At 51.0% G+C, this 20,888-nt stretch overlaps 1 protein-coding gene across 2 annotated transcripts in view; it reads left to right on the plus strand.

The window, feature by feature from the left end:
* The first annotated feature begins 889 nt into the window (after positions 1-889).
* The window catches only part of Chst8 (carbohydrate sulfotransferase 8), a 142,966-nt gene continuing 122,967 nt past the window's right edge, over positions 890-20,888 (plus strand). The window contains exon 1 of one of the 2 annotated variants that reach the window (XM_048448770.3): positions 890-1,240. The gene's annotated coding sequence lies outside the window, so the exon portion shown is untranslated. Of the gene's footprint in view, positions 1,241-1,861; positions 2,037-20,888 lie in introns of those variants that run through there. The other variant, XM_085695365.2, reaches the window with a different exon arrangement.

Raw genomic sequence — 20,888 nt, forward strand, 5'->3', positions numbered from 1 at the left:
AAGACGAGGCAGTGACGGACTTAACAGGGCTTAGAAATGGTTGGTATGGGTGCAGAGCTGGTCTTTTCTTCTAGTGCCTGATCACCCTCTGCAGGTTGGGGTTCCTCTTCTCTGGAAAAACAAGGATTTGAATCCACAGCCCTGGAACCAAGTCCCCGTTCTACCCTGGGCTGTGGGGCTGTGGACCAGTGACTTTCTCATTCTTGCTCTGGGATGGATGGAGAAGGGTTGCTTGCTTCAGCTCTCAGGCTGGTGCCAGGTGGACTCTTAAGGATGAAGTTCTCAAGCGAGAATCCGGGTCATTGGGCACTTGTGGTTAAGTACAGACTCAGAAATTTGGGGGGTGAGTACATGAGACAAAGCCTTGATCGAATTCCACGCGGACTGTAGTCTGGGAACCTACTTGAATCTTCTGTGCATCAAACCCTTTGCAAGCCCTGCACCCCCGCACCGTTGGGTCTAGAGCACACGACCCTATCTGCTAGCGCGTTTTCCTTTTCTCCCCCAGGTCAGCGTGGGGTTACTCAGTGCCACCAACGGGACAGTGGCAGCTAGGAAGCTGCGGAGTGGAGCCAAGCGGCAGACCAGAGTCCAGCAATGGGGATCCCCGAGCCCGGGCGCTGCCCGCTCCAATACCGCCCCACCCCCCGCGGCCGCCCGACCGCGCCCAGCGGCATCTCCTTCGGAGCGCGCGGCCACTAGGGCCACGGGAGCCGCAGAGCGCGCGTGGGTGTGGCGCCCGTGAGCTCCCGGGAGGACTGAGAGATCCGGGAAGAGATTTCCCCCTTCTTTGCCCCGCCACCGCGGTAGCCGCTTTCCACCGTGGGGCGGGGCCCGAACTGGGGGCGGGGCGCCGGGCGGGCGCGGCGCTATTTTCAGCCTCGCCGGAGGCTTCGCTCGCACTTCGCTGGGAGCCTTCCCGGTGCTGGCTCTGGAGCCGGGTCTGGTGGCACCGCGGAGAGGAGACCGGACCGGGCGGTGGCGGCAGAGACAGGGGACGCAACCAGTGCGGGGTACCCAATAGGAGCACGCCGCCGCAACCTCTCCCGCGCGCTCCGGCCGCCGACTCTACGCCAATCGCCCACTCCCGGCACCTAGGACTACAAGAAGAAAGAGACGCAGCCCGGCCCGGGCGGAGATCCTTCTTGCTTCCCAAGCGCCCGCGAGGAGGATTCTCCCGCCGTCAAGAACCTCGCCGGACCGGAGAAACCCGTGGCCTGGAAAGCACCGGCCGCGCCAGGTAAGTGCCTACGCCCCACATCATCCCGTTTTCTCCTTATGCTGGCTGCTTACCCGAAGGGATGCCCTCGGGAACCCTTGAATGAACCCGGGACCGCCCTGAGCGCAAATCTTAACGCTCGACACGGATCGGAATCTCAACCTGCAGGTGCTAGTGGGGCGTGCGGTGCTTGGGTCTGGCAGTACTTTGGGGACCAGCCCCCATGAGCGGGAACTTTAATTAGACTTTCGATCCTTGGTTTTCTCCGCGTCTTGGAACTGCCTTTCTCTCTCTTAGGGCTCTCCCTGAGGACCCTTCATTCCTGCTCCTAGACCTGGATGCTGGGTGCTTGGAGGCAGCTTTCTTTGGGCTCTGAGCGGCGAGCGCCCCAGGGTCGGGCTGGAGCATCCTGGGCGCCGAGGCTTTGACGTGCGCTTGGAGCTGGGACTTGGGGATCAGTTGGGGCTGGCTAGGCGAAAGGGGAAGTTGTTGGCGACCTTCGCTCCCTATTGGGAGGCGTAAGGTATCTGAGCACTCCATTGCGCATCTCCTCCCCGCAACTCTCTAGGGCCCCGGCCTGTTTTGTGCTTCGGGCGAATGTGCGTGCGTCAGTGATCGCAGGGAGGTGTGTGCATGCGTGTGTCCCGGAGTGCGGGAGTTGGAGCCTCCGGCGAATGGGGGTAGGAGGCGGTGAGATGATCCTCTTTGTGACGGGACTGAGCCCAGTCTAGCGGTGGCAGCAACTCCCGCTGCTGAGTAGGGCTGCTTTGCCAACTGCAGCTCTGGCTTCGCGGAAGGCCGGCCTGACCAAGCGAAGGTGCGTTCCCGGGTTTGGGCAGGGCCAGAGGTGGCGCTTGGGCATTCAGTGACCTCTTTCTATTTCCCGCGCAGGACTCCAAACCCTAACTTTACTTGCACATTTTGTCTCCGTGCCCCGCGGCCCTCGCCTGGAGCTGGAACAGTCGGGGGACTGAGTCCTGGGCTGCAGGCATACAGGTCCAATTTTGGAACACTGTCCTGCAGTCATTTCAGCGACTCGGCATCACCCGTATCGCGTAGTGTCTCTGAGCCGCCTCCCAGCAGGACCCTAAGCGTGATTGGCTCTAAGGGGAACAGGCTTCTGGAGCTCTCTGTTTCTATGGAAGTAGCCAGGCTGCAGGCCAAGTGGGAGACTCAGTTGGTGGGCAAGGACATAGCTCCAGGTGGTAGAAGTAGTTACACGGGTAAAGGCAGACTCTTTCCCCTTCCTCCCTCCACGATCACAGGCCTGAACTTCCGTCACCAAGTCACTTTTTATGAAGGTTCACATTGACCTTTTACTGGTGGAGAGGGGGCCTTGTCTTAAGTTCCTCCCTAGTGCAACCTTTGACACACAGAACTCTTTTTAAAAAAATTCCCATCACCACAGTGTCTCCTGACCCTGATGCCCCAAAGCACTGTTGTAAAGTCAATGAGGGAGGGACGGTGGTTCTTATAGAAGTCCCTTTCTTTTCTTTTTTTAGGCAGGGTCTCACCGTGTAGCCCAAGCTGGTTTGGAACTCATGGCTTCAACCTACTGAGTGCAGGGATTACCGGTGTGAGCCATTATGTCCCACAGGACATTTTCTTTCAATCAAACCACCCCACCACCTGCAGGCAGACAGGGTCCAGGGCCTCTTGAGAGTGGAAACATGTTCTGGAAGCTTCCATCTCTGTAAAGTGACACACAAGAGGTGTTATTCAGACCCCGAAAAGACTGAGTCAAAATGGGGGTGATCAATAATCCAGTAGCATTTGAACACAGAAAACCCCAAACAAAGCCTGACCCTGTCCCATCATTCGGCAGAGTCACCACGGGACACATGAATGGCCATCTTATTTATTCATTTACCCGGAATCCAACTTTGTGGGAGTGAATTATGTTCCTGGGGTATTGATTTTTTTGCTTTTCTTGTTTTTTTTTTTAAGACCCCAAATTTAAAAAGTCAAGGCTTTCTCAAAGCAAGATCAAGGATTAATTATTTATAGAGAAACATCAATCAGCCGGGGAGGGGGTGTACTCATTTATAAATTCCCTGAGTGGGCAAAATGAAATCTATTTTTCTCTGGCTCCAGCCGGGAAAGGAGAGCTGGCTTGTTCGACGGAGGACGCTGTGTAACTCAGCCTGCTGGTGGAGATGCCTTTTCCATCTTGTAGCTGGAATATCACTTGGGAAATTTTATGCATATTTGCTGTGTTTCCGTAATGAACATTTACTGATTACAGCGTATCAAGGGAATTTGATTTTTTAAACATTTATTCAAATCTCTGTTTATGTAAGCTAATAAGTCTGGGAAAGTTCAGTTAACTACCCCCCTCCCCGCCCTTCCCCCCACCATGGTTGTTGGGCAAGTATGCTTGGTAGGCTCATCTCAGAATTTATCCTTCATTCATTTACAACGGGGAAAGTCAGATTTCCCTGATTGGAAATACGGTGCTGGCTGCTTCCCTGCACTTTGCTCTGAGTTCGTGCCAGCCACTGTTTTTTGTGGCTTTGCTGATGAAGGAGAGGTTGGTGCTTAGAACTGTGATGACTGCTTGGCTGGTGTGTGGGGTCAGAGAAAGCTGCCGTGGCCAATGGAGTGCTGGGGGGGGCAGACGGGGAAGGTATGGTCACCTGCTCACTTGCCCGCCTCTTGCCTACCACTGACCCCCGTTTTAGCGCCCCCAGGTCCCTACCACTCTGTATGGCAGCTGCAACGGAACAAACTACAGTCAGTAGACAATTGCCCAGCCCCTGTGTTAATCAGAAGGTAATGAGTCTTCTAAAAGGAGGTTTATATAATGCTGGCCTGGGGAGGTCAAGACGGCACTGCAGAGGGACAGCCAAAAATAAACTAGATGAGTAAAGACGCTGCGTGCGTGCATATGTGGCGTCAGTATCAGCAGCAAGACACTTGCTGGAGGTGGGCAGCCTTCGTGTGACCCTCTAGTGACCAGAGGCTCCTGGGTGCTTTGTCTTTGGAGTCCCTTGCTAGATTTGCCTGACTTCAGAGCAGTTTGGGGGCCCAAGAAAAAGCAGCCCCCAAAGAGAGAAGACTCACTGGCTCCCGGTAACCTGGGGACAGCTTCCCGAGCTCAGGTGCAGAGGAGAGGGAGACGTCGGCTCACTTCCTATTGGCTGAAGGATAAGTGACCCTCCGGTCAGTAAATCACTGTGGCAGAGGATGTGACTGACACATCGCTAGTGTAAAGAAACTGTGACTTCTACCCTCTGGAAAACTACCTGTCATTTGTCATCTGGTGTTGCAGACAGGCTCGCCGGGACTTGATCGTGGGTGGTTAGGAAATCAGAGGAGTAGTTAATGCCCTCCGGAAGCCGGGAAAGCTGTGTCCCTGGGGGCCAACAGCCAGTGGCAACCCCGGTCTTGTTCTCACAGAGTACCCAAATCTAGGGCTGAGGATGTCAGGTGTAGCTGCCTCCCCAGGCTGTCAGGCTGGGATTTGCATTCTCATTTCCCACCTAGAAGACCCTACTTCTGGGGCACGGAGGTCTGGTGACAGTGAGGGGTATGGTATCCTTTTTCTGTCAAACCCAGCTGGCTTTGGTGAGTGACATTTAGTTGGACTAAACTACGATTGTCAGCGTTGAAACTTGGAATCGAATGACTCCTGTGCCACACTCCCAGGGCCAGCCCTCCCGTCACTGTCCTTCATTCTGCCATCAGTAAGTGTTTATTGAGTATGAATTTGATGTCTGTCACTGTGTCAGACCCTGGATACAAGGTGAGCAAAGGCGGTGCAGTCCCTGCTCTTGTGGGACAGAGACGGCTGTCACTCATCCATCCATTGCACCATTATGTGCTAGGCAAAGGCATTATTAGAAATAACCAATGCCCATGGCGGTCTAGGCTTGAGAAAGGTACGGATGCTCAGGTTGTTTGGACCCGTGTGTGTCCAGCAAGTGCTGGGTTGTGACCCCAACAGGAATGGTTAGGTTGTTATGAGCCCTACAGACAAGCTAGCCAGCTGACTTAGACTGAGGGCGGGGGCTGAAGAGATGATGCTGAGGTTAAGAGCATGGGCTGCTTTTCCAGAGGTCCTGAGTTCATGGTGGCTTAGACTTAGGGCCTGGGGTGGGAGAACTGAGACCATTCTTCTGCTAAGCTCTAAAGGAGTGGCTGGTATGTATCAGGTGAGTGGGGGGAGGGCGTCCTCAGGAAGGAAGGGACCAGGTTTGTGTGCTGCTGACCGATGAAGGAGAGGGCTAGAGGCAGCTGCATTCCAGACCAGGTGCTTATTCAGCTAACTGCTGTGGGGTAGGGAGACCCATGAGAAGGAAGCTACAGAGACAGTAGAAATACAGAGCCGCAGTTCCAAAGGAACTGGTTTGGGAGGGGACATGGTGAAGTAGTTGAGATGAGGCTTGTGGGACATCGGTGAGAACTCGTGGTTCCCTGAGATAGAGGTCCCCCTGGGGTCCTGAACTCCTGTCGGTTCCAGGACGGGGTGGTCCGATGGCTGGCGGTGCAGCCAGGTCTCTACAGTACTCCCCAGCCCACTTCCGCTGCACCGAACTTGTCGGTTCGGTTATCTGCTGCTGTGAGAAAGCACCAAGTCACGTGGTGGAGAGGACAGGGTTTGTCTTACACCTTCACGGCACAGTCTCCGTTATGGGGAGAAGTCGGGACAGGAACTCAAGCAGGAATCTGCAGGCAGGAACTGAAGTGAAGACCCTTACTTACTGATTCGCCCTCCTGGCTCAAGGTCAGCTACTTCTCTTATATCTTCGAGGACCATCTGCACAGGGTGGCCCCATTCACAGTGGGCTGGACTCTTCCACATCAACCACTAAATATTTATTTATGCATATGAGTGCTCAATCTGCATGTATGCCAGCATGACAGAAGAGGGCATCCGTTCCCATGATAGATGGTTGTGAGCCACCATCTATATCAAGTTGCTGAGACTTGAACCCAGGTCCTCTGGAAGAGCAGGAAGTGCTCTTAACCACGGAGCCATCTCTCCAGCCCCTCATCAATCATTAATCAAGAGAATGCCCTTAAAAAACATGGCCACGGGCCAATCTGATGGAGGCATCCTCTTAATTAAGGTTCCCTCTTCCCAGATGGCTCCCAAAACCAAACCAAACTAAAGCTAATGAACACAGTGGACACCTCTTTGAACTAGCCTCACCCAGGACCCACCTTCCCCCAGGGGAGTGGAGTAAGGCTTCAGCCACCTGCTTGTCCGCTGGCCCCTTGCAGGGCTCTGCCGCCCACCTGCCTCTGGAGTTGGTTGCCTACCACTCCTGCTGTGTTGTATTTACTTAGCTTCCTGATTGGTTCCCCCCCCCCCCGTAGTTTCTTCACTTGCCATATAGTGGGTCTACCCTGGCAGTTGGCTGGCATCTGCTTAGAAAGAGCTCCTTCGCATGTCCATCCGTTCCCTCCCTCCTAATGAACTGTACCTGCTTCCATCCCTTTGAGGGACACTGCCCAGAGCTGAGAGCTCCCCCACTCCCTCTGAAGTCTACATCTTCTCAGGCTGTCTGTGGCTCAGGGCCCTGGCTTCCACACAGAGAGCGTCCCTGTCCCCCAGGCTCCATAGTCTTCCAGAACTGGGGTGGGGGAAAGCAGGCCTGTGAGTCACCCAACTTCCTGGTGTGTGCCCATGCTGCTGGCTGCAGGCCCTGAGCTGAGTGGCTGCCGAGCTGCAGGCAACAGCCCAGGTCGCTGTCACCTTGTCCTCACTGTGTCTGGGCCAGAGCCAGCTGCTTCCCAGCTGGGCCAGCCTTGGAGATGAGAGGGATGGCAGGCAAGGAGGAGTTCTAGGTGGTACGGTTTTATGCTTTGTGACCCTGGGCCTATCTGAGACTCTTTGCCTGAGGGTAGGCTGTTCTCCCCACGCTCTCTGGCAGAGTCCCCTGTGGCTGTCTGCCGCTTGTTCAAGGCTTTCTGTTCAGGCTGGCCCGGCCCTCTTCAGCTGTGACTGCTAGCTATCGGTGGACCGCTGGGCATGCCCACCCATGGGGAGGTGATACAGCAGTGCCCCTCTGCCAGCATTCTATACCCTAGGCTCAGGCTGACTCATGCTTAACAGACAAGTCATACCCATCTTGGAAGCCATCTCTTTTCGGGGGGCTGACTCATCTGTCTGGACAAGATTCATCTGCCCAGTTTTGTGAGCACTGAGACCTTCCTCCAGCCTTGTTGGTGGGCAGGGTGGGGTTAGGGAAGGAGGCGGTGTCTGAAGGGAGCATCTCAGCCTCCAAGGTCCCCTATGTAGGGGGCCCCATACCTACCTAGCCTTGGGGGAAACTGGGCTAACCTACTCAGGCCACAGAGCCACAGAGCTTGTACGAATGTTGTTCTTTCCCGCTGTGTCAGCCATGAAGAGTTTGGTCTGGAGGAGGTACGCATGACTCTGCTGACTGGCAGGCCTGGGGACCTAAACTTTCGGTCTATCTATACTGGTGGAGTCGTCATGTGGCATAGTGTGTCTACACCAACTGAGCCGGTGCCTAATGCGGGCAGTCTCTCGACGCTGGCTGAATTAGGGTTTGGTGCAGACAGTATGTCCTGTGGAGCTGGCGTGTGGTACATGGGGGAGGCATCCGCTGGTTGAGTCTTGGAAGTTAGCACTGGAACCCTCCATTTAGTCTGTGTCTGCCCCACTATCTGGGGCCTTTGAACACAGCTCAGAGAGCTCAAACTCTCTAGCTTCCACAGCTTTCTTGGTGACTAGGCTCTGCCCAGGCCCAGGCGTCCCTTGAGACCCCAGCCTGACTTGTCTCCAGCCTGACTTGTCTGCAGCCTTTGTCTTCCAGGGCTCAGGTGGTTAAACCCAGTGCGCATCACCATCTGTCTACACTGTTGGAAACCCGTAGGTGAGGCAGGTAGTCTTTCTCATGGGTTGAGACAGTATGCTTAGCAGGTGCTCTGTCTACCCGGGTTGAGCTCCCATTACGGTGAAACCCAGCTCGCGTTGAAGTCTGTCTATACCACTGTTTGAGTCAGTGTTCCAAGCACTGGCTACTCTGGTTGAGTTCAACATGTCATCCAGGCAGACTGCTATATTCTTGAGACAGTGAGGCACATGGCCGGCCTCAGGCTTGCTGGGGCCAGTGTTTTGGGTTTCTCTGGAAACATCTGCCCACTCCTAGGTGGCTCTCTCCCTCATAAGGATACCTCCTTACCTTTCCTCCAGCAAACATCTGAGTCCAGTGTGGGTCCCGTTCCCTAGCGACAGTTCCCATGGCCTTCCCATGTCTGTATGTCCTTTCAGCAGAGACTGCAGGCTGTCCGTGGTCAGTGCCACCTCCGCCATCCTTCATGGCAGCCACTCACATGTCTTTATCGCTGGAAAGTCATTTCATGTGGATTATTGCCTTGATGTGCGTAGTAAATTGAGTTTCCCCTGCTTGGGTCCGTCTTGCTGTTTTCTGCTGAGATTTGGGGTCTCCTGAGATTTGGCTTCATCAGCAAATCTAATTGCACGGCCATTCGTCCCGCGAAAGCGCACCCTCTGCCTATGATTTAGCTCTTCGCCATCTCCTTTTCCATTAATTAAAATGTCCGCAGACAACCATGACGACCACATACACCCCTCACTCCGCCCCAGGGGGCCACCTCCAGGTTGCAACTGAAGCTGGTGCACAGAGTCAAACTGGTTCAAATCTTAGCTTTGCCCCTTAGTCATTGTGTGGACTTGGAACTTGGTTTCTTCATCTATAAAAATGGGAATAATGAGAGCCCCCACCTCCTTGAGGTGAGTCTAGCAGCTTCCGTCAAGGCGACAGCTGCTCTTGTTACTGTCCTTTCTTTGGTCTCTTAGCCTAATATGTTGGTCAGGGATCTAAACTGACAATGTGAGAATGGTTTGGGGCGGGGCATGTGGCTCCTTTGCCAATGCCACCTCAAGTGTTTGTTTGAAAGGATTTTGTGTGTGTGTGTGTGTGTGTGTGTGTGTGTGTGTGTGTGTAAGTGTCCCTAATGTGTGTGCAGATGCCCAAGGAAACTAAAAGAGCCTCGGATTCCTTGGAGCTGCTGTTGCAGGCAGTCGTGAGCTGCCTGTGTGGGTGCTCGGAACTGAATCTGGGTCTTCTGCACGAGCAGCCAGCTCTCTCCACTGCCCAGCTCTCTCCATGCCCAAACCCTCTGAAAACGGTTTCCCGATGATATAGTATAATACAGTGATATGCTTCACAAGTGCACTTGAAAAGCTTTTATTCCACTTCCAGCAAAGCACACACAAAAGTGAGTAGGGCGTGTGTGAGCCATGTAGCAACTGTCTGAGAGCCACTCAGGCCCGTGTTCCCAGCACCAGAGCAGGCATCAGAATGCGGCTAACACACACCCCAGAGCTCCCTTTTCCTGTTCCAGCCACCCCACCCCCACCCCTTCATGTAACTAGTGCTATAGGTTTGTTTTCCTTGCTCTTGAACCTGAGAGATACAGAATTACAGCCTACATGCCTGCGTGACTGGGTCAGCATCGTGTTTGAGGGGTACATCTTCCCTGTATGTCACTGTTGGTTTCCTTTCTGATTATTCTCCAGGGCTCCCCGCTGCCGTTTGCATGCATGTCCACCAGAGGCCCGTGTTTGGAGGCTTTGTCCTTAAGGTGATACTAGTTGGGAAGTATTGCAAACCATTAAGAGGTGCGGTATTTTGGGAGATCTTTAGGTCATCATTCAGGGCGTGCCCAAAAGGGGACTGTGGAATCATACAATGGTCTTTCTTTTTTCTTGTTACTTCTTGACTTCATGAGGTGCCCCATCATTGTCATTTGGCACTCTCGTCAGAACCCCATTTGGGACCTCCTAATCATGTACTGGAAACTCTAGGCCCATGAGCTAAACCCCCTTTTTCTTTTTACAAAGCCGTTGCCCCATCTGTTTCGCTGTGGCAACAAGGAGCCGACTGATACCATTCCCTTGTGTGGACACACTCTAACCTATTTACCCATTCTCCTGTTGGTTGACATTTAGGTTGTTCTGAGATTTTTGACCATGACAAACCATGTTGCACGTGTTTTTGCATGTGTTTCTTGGGTTCATATAAACATTTCTGAGAAGCAAGAACGTAGAGTCTCTAGGTTAGGGGGACACAACTTTTATGGGAACTGCAAACAGATTTATAAAGTGTTCATTCACCCAGGCATGGAGGTACACACCTGTAATTCCCATACGTGGGAAGCTAAGGCCAGAGGATCATGAACTCAAGACCAGCCCAACCTTCCTATCGAGATCCTGTGTGTGTATATGGATGTGTGCATGTGTGTGTGTTGGGGTGGGGTTGGGATTGCACCACCTTAGTCTTCTCAACAGTTATGTATAAGGGTTCTGGTCACTCCACGTTCTTTCCAACTCTGTGTGGTTGACTTTTGTCATTTTAGCCATCTTGTGACTATGTAGAACTATCACACTGTGCTTTTAATTTGATTTCTCAGATGACTAATAGAGTTTCTTTCTTGCCCAGGATATTTTGAACCTGAAAACACTCTTCAACAAATCTTAAAATTCACTTCCACCCCCAGATGATAGGATTCTGAAATGTCTCTATAGGTGTGTATGATTCTTTTCCGGGGGAAGTTTGAATATGCTCTTCTAGAAGGTGGGAGATGCAGTAGTCTGGCACTTCTGTGTGAGGGTGGGAACCGCAACTGTCACTATGAACTTTGAGTCTGCCCTGTGGGAATCATGTTCACTGCTGTCTCAGTGTCCAAGATCATCCGAGGGGGCTGGAGAGATGGCTCAGAGGTTAAGAGCATTGCCTGCTCTTGCAAAGGTCCTGAGTTCAATTCCCAGCAACCACATGGTGTCTCACAACCATCTGTAATGGGGTCTGGTGCCCTCTTCTGGCCTGTGGGCATACACACAGACAGAATATTGTATACGTAATAATAAATAAATAAATATTTTAAAAAAGACCATCTGAGTACCAAGCGAGGCACCATGAAAGTCCAATGTGATGAAGAGCTGCTCATTGGTCCTCTTAGCCCCTCCTACCTACATGACCCGACAGGGCTTTGTCAGTATGCTGAGCTGCCCTGGTAAGGGCTCTAGAAGTTGGGTTCTCAGTCCCTAAAGGTCACCCTGTACTGGGAATCCGTTCCCTCTAGTGACCTTGCCTCTCCAAAGCCAGCTATGATGGAGCAGCGGACATGCAGCTATGGTGGAGCAGCGGACATGCAGCTATGGTGGAGCAGCGGACATGCAGCTATGGTGGAGCAGCGGACATGCAGCTATAGTGGAGCAGCGGACATGCAGCTATGGTGGAGCAGCGGACATGCAGCTATGGTGGAGCAGCGGACATGCAGCTATGGTGGAGCAGCAGACATGCAGCTATAGTGGAGCAGCGGACATGCAGCTATGGTGGAGCAGCGGACATGCAGCTATAGTGGAGCAGCGGACATGCAGCTATGGTGGAGCAGCGGACATGCAGCTATAGTGGAGCAGCGGACATGCAGCTATGGTGAAGCAGCGGACATGCAGCTATGATGGAGCAGCGGACATGCAGCTATGGTGAAGCAGCGGACATGCAGCTATGATGGAGCAGCGGACATGCAACTATAGTGGAGCAGCGGACATGCAGCTGTGATGGAGCAGCAGACATGCAACTATAGTGGAGCAGCAGACATGCTTACCCAGGGCTATAAGCAATGACCGCTAAAGAGCTTCATCCCTTAGCTGAGCCTGGTGCATGGTCCTGTAATCCCAGCCATTCTAGAAACTGAGGCAGGAGGATCACAAGTTCATGTTCTACTTGGGCTACAGAGTGAGTTCAAAGCCAGCTTGGGGAAGATCCTATCTCAAAAGAAAAGGTCTGGGAATATAGCCCAGTGGTAGAGGTAGGAGGTAATTTCCCTTGCCTAGAGTCTAGCAGTGAGAGACTCAATGGTAGAGCACTTGTCTAGCATGTGTTAGGTCCCAGTCCTTAGGTGCCTTCATCTCCATCTTCGATGGGTGTACCTGCTGTTGGATCCCTTTACAGGTGTCCGATGTCCCCCTGCCCCATCAAAAGCAGTGTTTCATTCGTGTGTCATCGCCTCCTCGGCTTTTAGCACTAGCTTTCCGTAGCTGTCCTGCTTTCCATCCGAGTGGAAGCAGAACTAATAAAACCATCTCACTGAATCCTGCCATTGCTTGACCATAACAATACCTTCTGCCGTTGGCTGCATCTGGTCCATTTCTTTCCAATCAAACAGAAATCTTTGGAAAGCTATGTGGTTGGGCAATGAGAGCCCTGGGTCAGAGTCCTTGGAAGGAATGTGCCGTTCTTCATGTTCCTATTATCCCTAGGGAAGGGAGTGGACCCACATTCAACTGGGGTGTGAGAAGCACAGAGTGATGGGGTGTCTAAGGTTTGACAAAGTGGGTAAAAGATTCTAGCTGGGGTAGCTGGACTGACCGTCAAGATAGAGAGCCCACACCTCCCCAATGAATGAGTGTGAGCAACCCCCACCTCCCCAGTATCAGCAATGAGAAGTTCACAGGGCAAAGACACTGGGTGCCCAAGAGACACGAATGCGAAAGATTCATTAGCGGATTCTAGAAGGCTTTCTGGACGAAGCCAGCTTGAGACCACTTACCTCCAAGGTTTGGGATCACAGGGCACACGGTCTGTGTGAACCAAATACAAGTCACTTTAAAATAGGACAACAAATGACTCCGTGACACACACATTGTTTGTGTGATGTGTAGGCGGGTGTGTGAAGATGGAAGAGCTAAAAGCGGTTTGCGAAAACAACACCTTTTTTTTCCTTTGGTACGATGGCAGATTAGGGAGGTTTATGGTCTTCTGTGATAACTAATATGAAAGGTTTATCAATGTTTAAAAAAAAGCCTGACGTTTTTTGCAAAATTGATTTGAAGACTTGGCAGATTTGAGGGATCATTCAGTAACATTTTTACGGGTCGATGCTAATTTGATTCTGCCGACCGGCGCGACGCGCCAATTTACTGCCAGACCAGCATTAAGCACGGACCTTCCGTGCGAGTTTTATAGGCGGACAGCTCATAAAGATGTGTGCTTGACAAGTATTCTGCCTCTCTTAGGATGTAGAGTATGAAGTGTTTATCAAAAACCACCTAAATCGACCCTGCTTTGGACTCGTAAACAACCTGGGGACTTCAGCCTCATACTTCATTCAGTATTTCATGTCTCCCCACTCTAGACCATGGTATGTGTGTGCCAGGACCCTTTGTCTCCAAAAGCCACCTCCAGACACATGACAAACTCCGCTGGAGGGGGAGTCCGATGTTCTGAAGGGTGGCTTTGGAAACGGTCCTGCACATAACCACCCATGACCACGCATACGCTCAGGGCCCTCAGCGCAGTCTCTCTGGGAGGGCTGATATGTCCCCTTCTTAAGCAGCTCCCCATCTCCAAAGGTTCCCTGGAAGAAATCAAAGGTTACCAGGTGTGGTGGCACAAGCCTGCAATCCTAGCATTTGAGATGCTGAGGCAGGAGGATTGCTAGTCTGGTGCTAGTCTGGGCTACCTTGTGAGATACTTTTTAAATGAAGAAGAAGGAGAGAGAGAGAGAGAGAGAGAGAGAGAGAGAGCACAGAGGCTGCACTTGAAATAAACCTTTGACCCCAAGGACATACGTTTTTGCTTTTATTTTTATTTCCTGGGCTTCCCTGTGATGAATTATGGTTGCACCCCTCTCTTTGCAACTGTTTGAGCCTCACCACGGAGGCTCTCTGGAGTTCTGCACACCACCCCAGAAAAGTGTTTAACAGTAAAAATGACCAAAACTGCCCTTCTTTAATCTCAGACTCCAGAAACAGGGTGGATCTCTGTGAATTTTTGGGCCAGCCTAGTTTACATCGCAAGTTCCAGACCAGTCAAATATATGTTGAGAGACCTGTTTTACCAAAAACCTCAATTGAGCAACAAAACAAAACAGAACAGACCCGTGTTTTGCCAGTAAAAACCACTGCTAAGATTTCCCACAAATATGTGGCTGTGAACACTTAATCTTTCTCCCCTCATCCCACACACACCTTCAGGAGTGTCTGCCCGCCCCAGTGCTAACTGCCCTTAGCTTAAATGAAGATTGCAGGAGGACGAGGAACATACAGACCTCCATCAGCACAAAGCCTCCTGGGCCTCTGGCAGGGAAAATCTGATCTTGGGCAAATGTCAAGGTGTCTTTTTGAAATCTGTGTTATGGTATCAGCTCCTTGTGGGCATAGGACTTCATCTGGGTTTCATAAATATTGTATGGGACTCTCTCATTGCCGCCTTGGTCAGCCTGAGAACACAACACACACACACACATACACACGAGAGAGAGAGAGAGAGAGAGAGAGAGAGAGAGAGAGAGAGAGAGAGATCCCCATCGCCATTGCAATCTATTGCTGAGTTGTCATGAAAAGCCAATTGGTGATATTTCAATCACAACATCCCTGTAACAAATTCCATTCAAATTCCTCGGGAAGAGAGTTAAGGCTTCATCCTGCTGCTGGGAGAATGACACGCTAAATGTAGCTTCCTGGGGCCCTGGCAGCCATCCAGGGCTTTGTAATTTATACTTCTCCTTCCTGGTTCTCCGAGTGACCTTGGAACCTCTGTGCTGCTAGATTTCTTAGGTTCACGAGAGGGCGGGGGGGGGGGGGAAGCGGCGGGGGGGCATAATGGGGGACACACGACACGGGAATAGGGGGCGCTTGCCACCCCACCCCCCAAGTGAGCCCTCCCAGGCTCACCCATCCTGTGGGAGTTTAGAGAAAGGATGACAAGACACCCCTGGAAGCTTGTGGCTGGTGATGGGAAGATTGTTTGTGGCTGCTGACCTTTCTGCTAAAATTGCTGTCAGCTGTGAAACAGTCAAACGTGGAGCTGAAAGGTGGCTTGCAGGTGACAGGAGTCTCTCTCCTAGCCCCAGCAGCCAGCAGGTAATCCTGGAAGAGCAAGCTGCGGGGGAGGGGCAGCATGCAATGGCACTCTTCAGCTATTTTTGGTTGAGGAATAAGCAAAGTGACCCCGGACTGCTGCCAGTACAGACTCTAGCATGGGAGTGGCGTGTAAGAAAGATTAATGTACAATTAAAACCCGTGTATGGGTAAATTACAGGGCGACAGCTATCTAATGCAAACACTGCAACCGTGTAATTAAGAGGAGTTGCAGGCTCCCCAGGATCCGTTTGCTGGGGGAAGTGCTGGGGGCTTCCACTGCCTGTGGTGTGCTTGGGTGGCGACTCGTCCTGGCATGCACACGCACGTGGCACAGCATGGGGACTACGTGGAGGCGGCAGGAGGGGGCAGTCTGGGGTATATAAGGAATTAGCCCGCCCCTCTGGTCTCCAAGCATCTAGCTTTCTCCAAACTGCTCTGACCGCTGTCTCCCTTTTCACCTTTGCCTCCAAGGCAGTGCGAGAACCCTTGACTCTCTTTTCTAAAACTGTTTTTAATTCCTCCTGCTTTGTCAGCTTTTTAAGAGATATGTTATATTATGTGGAAATTGGATGCTAACAAGATTTGTATGAATAAATTAGACTCTTAACTTTTTATGTTATTACAAAATTGAAATGGACTCTAATGACAGTCAGAATTAATGTTCTGTTTCAGATAAATGCTGGGGATGTGACTGGGTTTCCAGTGCAGTCCTCCGTAGCCCTTCCTACGTGGCCTTGCCTAAGAAACCACCTCTGTCCTCCTCCCAGAGGGGTGGCCCTCTTGCGGTTCCCTATGGAATTCCCTGCCCATCGAAGGGTTGGGACCATGTTATATTCTGTTTAGGTCTTTAAGGTACCAGGGGCTGCTGGGAATAGCTGCTAGTGAGGTTCCCAGTGGCATCCGAAGGGAGAATTGTCCTGGGCCTTGGGCCATAGCCTCACCTGTATGCAGTGACTGGCTTTGAAGGCAGATGCCCTCCATTGAGACGACCCTTCCAGCCACCATTTGTAAAGTCTTGAATCGGCTCTCTTCTCTCTAGAGCCCTCTCCCCAAGGCCCTCAACGGTCATTGATCTATATCTCAAAGTTCCCAGGGAACTGAACCTCCACCCTGGGCATGTTGGGGTTTCTCTTTCCCTAATCCTCCTTGGCTGAGGTCAGCATCCCCAGGATCTATCAGTGACTGTGGTGTCACCGTGATGAGTCACCTGACATGGACAGAGAGGAAAAACGTTTGTCTCATGACGCAGTCCGTGCTCACCTGACCCAATGTGTTAGACAGAACACCATGCCAGTAGCGAGGAACTTCATGGGGCAGAAGTGGTGCAGGGAGAATACGGGAAGGGGTCAGGGCAGAATACAGGAAGATATATACTCCAGGAGTCCTGGGAGATGGCTCAATGGGTAAAGTTCTTGTTCAGGCCTGAGGACCTGAGTTCAAATCCTAGCATCCAGGTAAAAGAGCTGAACTATGACCCCACTGTCGGTAGGGGATGGGAAACAGGTAGACCAAAGGGACTTGCTAGGGAGCCAATCTAACTGACTTGGTGGTCTCTAGGTTAAGCCAGAGACCTTGGCTCAAAAAATAAGATGGAGAGATCGGGAAGTGTCGTAGTGGATAAAACACTTCCTCTGTAAATGTGAGGACTAGAATTCAGATTCCAGAACCTACATAAAACCCAGACACACACAGTAGCCACCGGTGATCCCAACACTCATGAGGTAGAGACAGAAGATCCATGGGGTCAGCTGGCTAACTAGACTGGCCCCCATCTGTGAGCCCAGGGTTCCGTGAGAGACTGCATCAGTAAGGGAAAGAGTGATTGAGGAGGACACTGGATGTTCATTTTAGGCCACCACACACATACCAACACGCATGAGCCCCAAAATATGCATGTACACACACACACACAAGTAGTGTGTTTGAATGAGTAGTAGTGGTTTGAATGAGAAATGCCTCCTATAGTGTTGGGCGTTTGAACCCTTGGTCCTCAGTTGGTGGTGCCGTTTGGGAAGGGTAAGGAAATGTGGTCTCATTGGAGGAAGTCCACCAGGGAGGCAGGATTTGAGAGTAGAAAGCCTCACCTACTTCCAGTTTGTTTGCTCCGCTCCCTGCTTCTGCCGCCATGCCTGTGGATTCAGCCACGACGCTCCGCCATGACGGACTCTTATCCCTCTGGAATCATAAGCCAAAACAAACCCTTTCTTCTCTAAGTTGCTTTTGGTTGTGGCAGTGTCTCATAGCAACAGGAAAGTAGCTAAAATAGATGATGGTCAATAAAGCAAGACATCCAGGGTCAGCTTCGGGTCTCCATATACACACGAATGGGTGAGCATGTCCTACACATATGTTCTCTCTCTCTCTCTTTCTCTCTCTCTCTCTCACACACACACACACACACACACGATACACTCCAGTGACCTGTTTGTTACAGCTGCGTCCCATCTTCTCCCTTTCATCACCTCTCAATAATGTCATCATATTATAAACTATCCATTGATTAGGTCAGCACCCTCATTATCTCATGTCTCTGAAAATGCCATTGCAAACAATTCAAAGATGGGCTTTGCTAATTGGCTAGGTACTTCTTCTTTTTTATTTATTATTTATTTATTTGACTAGGTGTTTTTCAACGTGGTGGCGTCAACAGTTAAGATGAGCAATCTGTCCAGGATGTTTTTCTGCTCTGGGTCCCCTCTTTAGCTCAGTTCTGGAGTTAAGGAACTGACAGGCTCTGGGGCTCAGTTCAGGTTCCTCCTGCACAAGATTTGAGTAATGGCAGGGCCACAGAGCTCCCACACATCCAAGATGCCACAGCACAGCTAGGAGTGGGTCAGGCCCCTGGATCTGAGAAAGGAAGGGGAGTCGGGGATTTTTCTGCAGAGGGGCAGGTCTGAGGGGTTGGGACAGTGGGATGTCAGCTGGCTCTTGTTTCCCATAGCTGAGGAGGAGGGGAGGGAGGGGGCTCTTGGCAGGGTGGGGAGGAGGGGCATGGGCAGCTCAGGTACTCTGAAGCTGGGACATCTCTAGTACCTAGCCCAGGGTGGGAGTGGTTAGTACTGAGGAAGTTCAGCTGCCAATCAGAAGGGATGGGGAACCAGGGTAAGCAGGCATTGGAACACTGAATATACAGAACGGGTGAGGGTGAAGCTCAGTGGTAGATCTCTTGCCTAGTGGGCCAGCGGCTCTGGATTCAACCTCAAGGACTACCTAAAATAAAACAATAAAAGAACATGTAGTTTGTGTGTGTGTGTGTCTGTGTGTCTGTGTATGGGTGCATGTGTGCACATGTGGGTGCGTGCACATGTGTGTGAAGGCCAGAGACCAACACTGGTTGTCTTCCACTGTTCTGACCGTTTGAGACAGGGTGTCTGGCTGAACCCTGATTCAGATAGACACGTTGATCAGTGAGCCCCCCAGGATCCTCCTGCCTTTGCCTCCCCATTGATGTGACTACAGACTTGAACTTCCACTTTGCCTGTTTTTTTTTTTTTAACATGGGTGTTGAGGACCACACTCAAGTCCTCCCACGTTTGTAGCAAGCGCTTGACCCGCTGAGCCAAATTCTTAGTCTCTGGTTTTGTTTACTTTTGAGGAGGCGTTTTGATGTCCAGCTCGGGCTCGTCTCAAATGTGTGATCCTCCTGCCTCTACCTCCCAAGTGCTGGGATTACAGATGTGCCACCACCATCAGCCTAGAGTAAGATTTCTGTGCATTTCCTGTCTATGAGAAGGTGGATTTGGAGATGGGTAACCACTGAGTTTGTCGAGGGAGATAGCTCCCTACCCAAAGACAAGGGCCTGACATCTCATGTCTGGACGGAACAGCAGAAAGGGACCATGACGGCTAAGACTTTATGCCATGGCTCAGAGCTGCACTCAGCACCTCTGGCCTGTGCCCCAGGAGGAATGGTCTCTGCCACAGAGGCTGATGAAGTCTTCAGTGTCCAGGCGTTTGGGCGGGTGGGCTGCTAGTTGGGCTCCAAGCCTTGACAACTCCAGCCTTCCGGGCGGACCCTTCTTCACTGGGCTCTGGATGAGTGTGGAGCAGAAGGGGTCTGCCAACACACTCTAGCCCACTTCTTAAGAGCCTCAGTCTGCACCCCATCCCCACCTTCACAGGAGTGAAAAGGATGCTTCTAGTGAGAGTGGCGGATGGGCTTTGGCACCCGCGGAGAGCTAGAGAGAGACAATTAAAGTCTTTGCACCCAGCGCCTGTGTTCTCATATATTGTTACGGAGAGAGGGTCTCCTCTATCACTTTATATTTATAAATGCATAAGTCACATTCATTTTATAAAAATGCAATAATCTTTATGCCTACTGCACATAACCTGGTTAATCACTTTATATATCACCAACACCTTTCTCTGGTAACGGATCTGTTTCTATTCCATTTTTGACATCTGCACCGCGTTACTTTGCATGAATTTATCATAATTTATATACCCAGTTCCCTGTTGGACATTTTGGTGGTTTTCATTTTTGTTTTTCAATTTTAGAGAACGTTGAAGTGAGCGTTCTTTGCCGTATACCTTGCTGTCGTAACAGAATAGATTTCTGGTGATGGAGGGCGCCTCCTCAAAGGGTGGGCACGGTTTTAAGACTTGTAACAGTTCCCGACAGATTGCTTTCCAGAAAGACCCAGCGGTGCATGAGTGTTTCTATTTGTTCTCGTAATTGCACCGGCATAGGGAATCTTTGCTTTTCTAAAATCCTTGTCAATTTGATAGGTTAAAGAGGGCCATAATCATTGCTTTTTAAAAGCATAACTTTTGGGGTCAGGGAGATGGTTCAGTGGTTAAAGCACTTGCCACACAATTGTGAGAACCTGAGTTCAGATCCCTAGAACGCATGAAATGCCAGGTGGGCGTGGAGGCCTGCCTGCAGTTCCAGTCTCAGTAGATGGAGGCTGGGGAATCCCTGGGGCAAGCTGGCTAGCAAGGCTATCATGTGTGCAAACTTGGGGTTCACAAGGGACACTGCCTCAATGAATAAGGTGAAAGAGTGATGAAGGGTGATTCTGGACGTCATCCTCAGGCATGTGCACCTCCAAATACAGACACACACAGACAGACAGACAGACAGACACACACACACACACACACACACACACACACACACCCCATACATGAAAATGGAAGAAGGAAAACAAATTTTTATATTAAAATTTATTTTAATTTTTTATGTGTGAAAGTTTGCCTTCCTGTGTATGTGCACCACAAGTGTGTAGTACCTTTAGAAGATGGAAGAGGGCAGTGTATCTCCTGGACCAGAGTTACAGCTGTTCTGAGCCACTTAGTGCAGACACTGGGGACCAAACTCAGGTCCTCTGGAAGAGCAGGAAGTGCTCTTAACCTCTGAGCCCCCTCTCCAACCCCAAACCCACTGTTTTAGTTATTGTGTCTTAAGAATACTTTCTTAAAATCTTAGAGGCAAGTTTTATCTTGTTCTTTATGGGATGGCATATTTGATTTTCAAAGTCTTTTGGAAATATGCATTCCAGTTTCCTATAATATCCAGCAGAAACTTATGGTGAGTAGTGTTTTAGTTTTAGATGAATGAAGGATGAATTTACAAACATACAGGCCTCCAAATAGACTTACCATATTGAGTTTTCTGATCTATCCGGGTATTCAACAGATATTTATTGAGAATCAACTGTGTGTGTTGTTATCCTAGGCAACAAAGGGCACACATATCAGAAAACAAATCCCAGTGACATCTCAGCCTCTACAGACCATAGTCTAGGAGGAGAACAAGACCTTAGACAAGTTGCAGGAGAACGTTAATCCCTCCTGAGG

This window comes from Myodes glareolus, chromosome 1 (genome assembly GCF_982192425.1).
Source record: "Myodes glareolus chromosome 1, mMyoGla1.1, whole genome shotgun sequence".
In the NCBI taxonomy this organism is placed as follows: Eukaryota; Metazoa; Chordata; class Mammalia; order Rodentia; family Cricetidae; genus Myodes; species Myodes glareolus.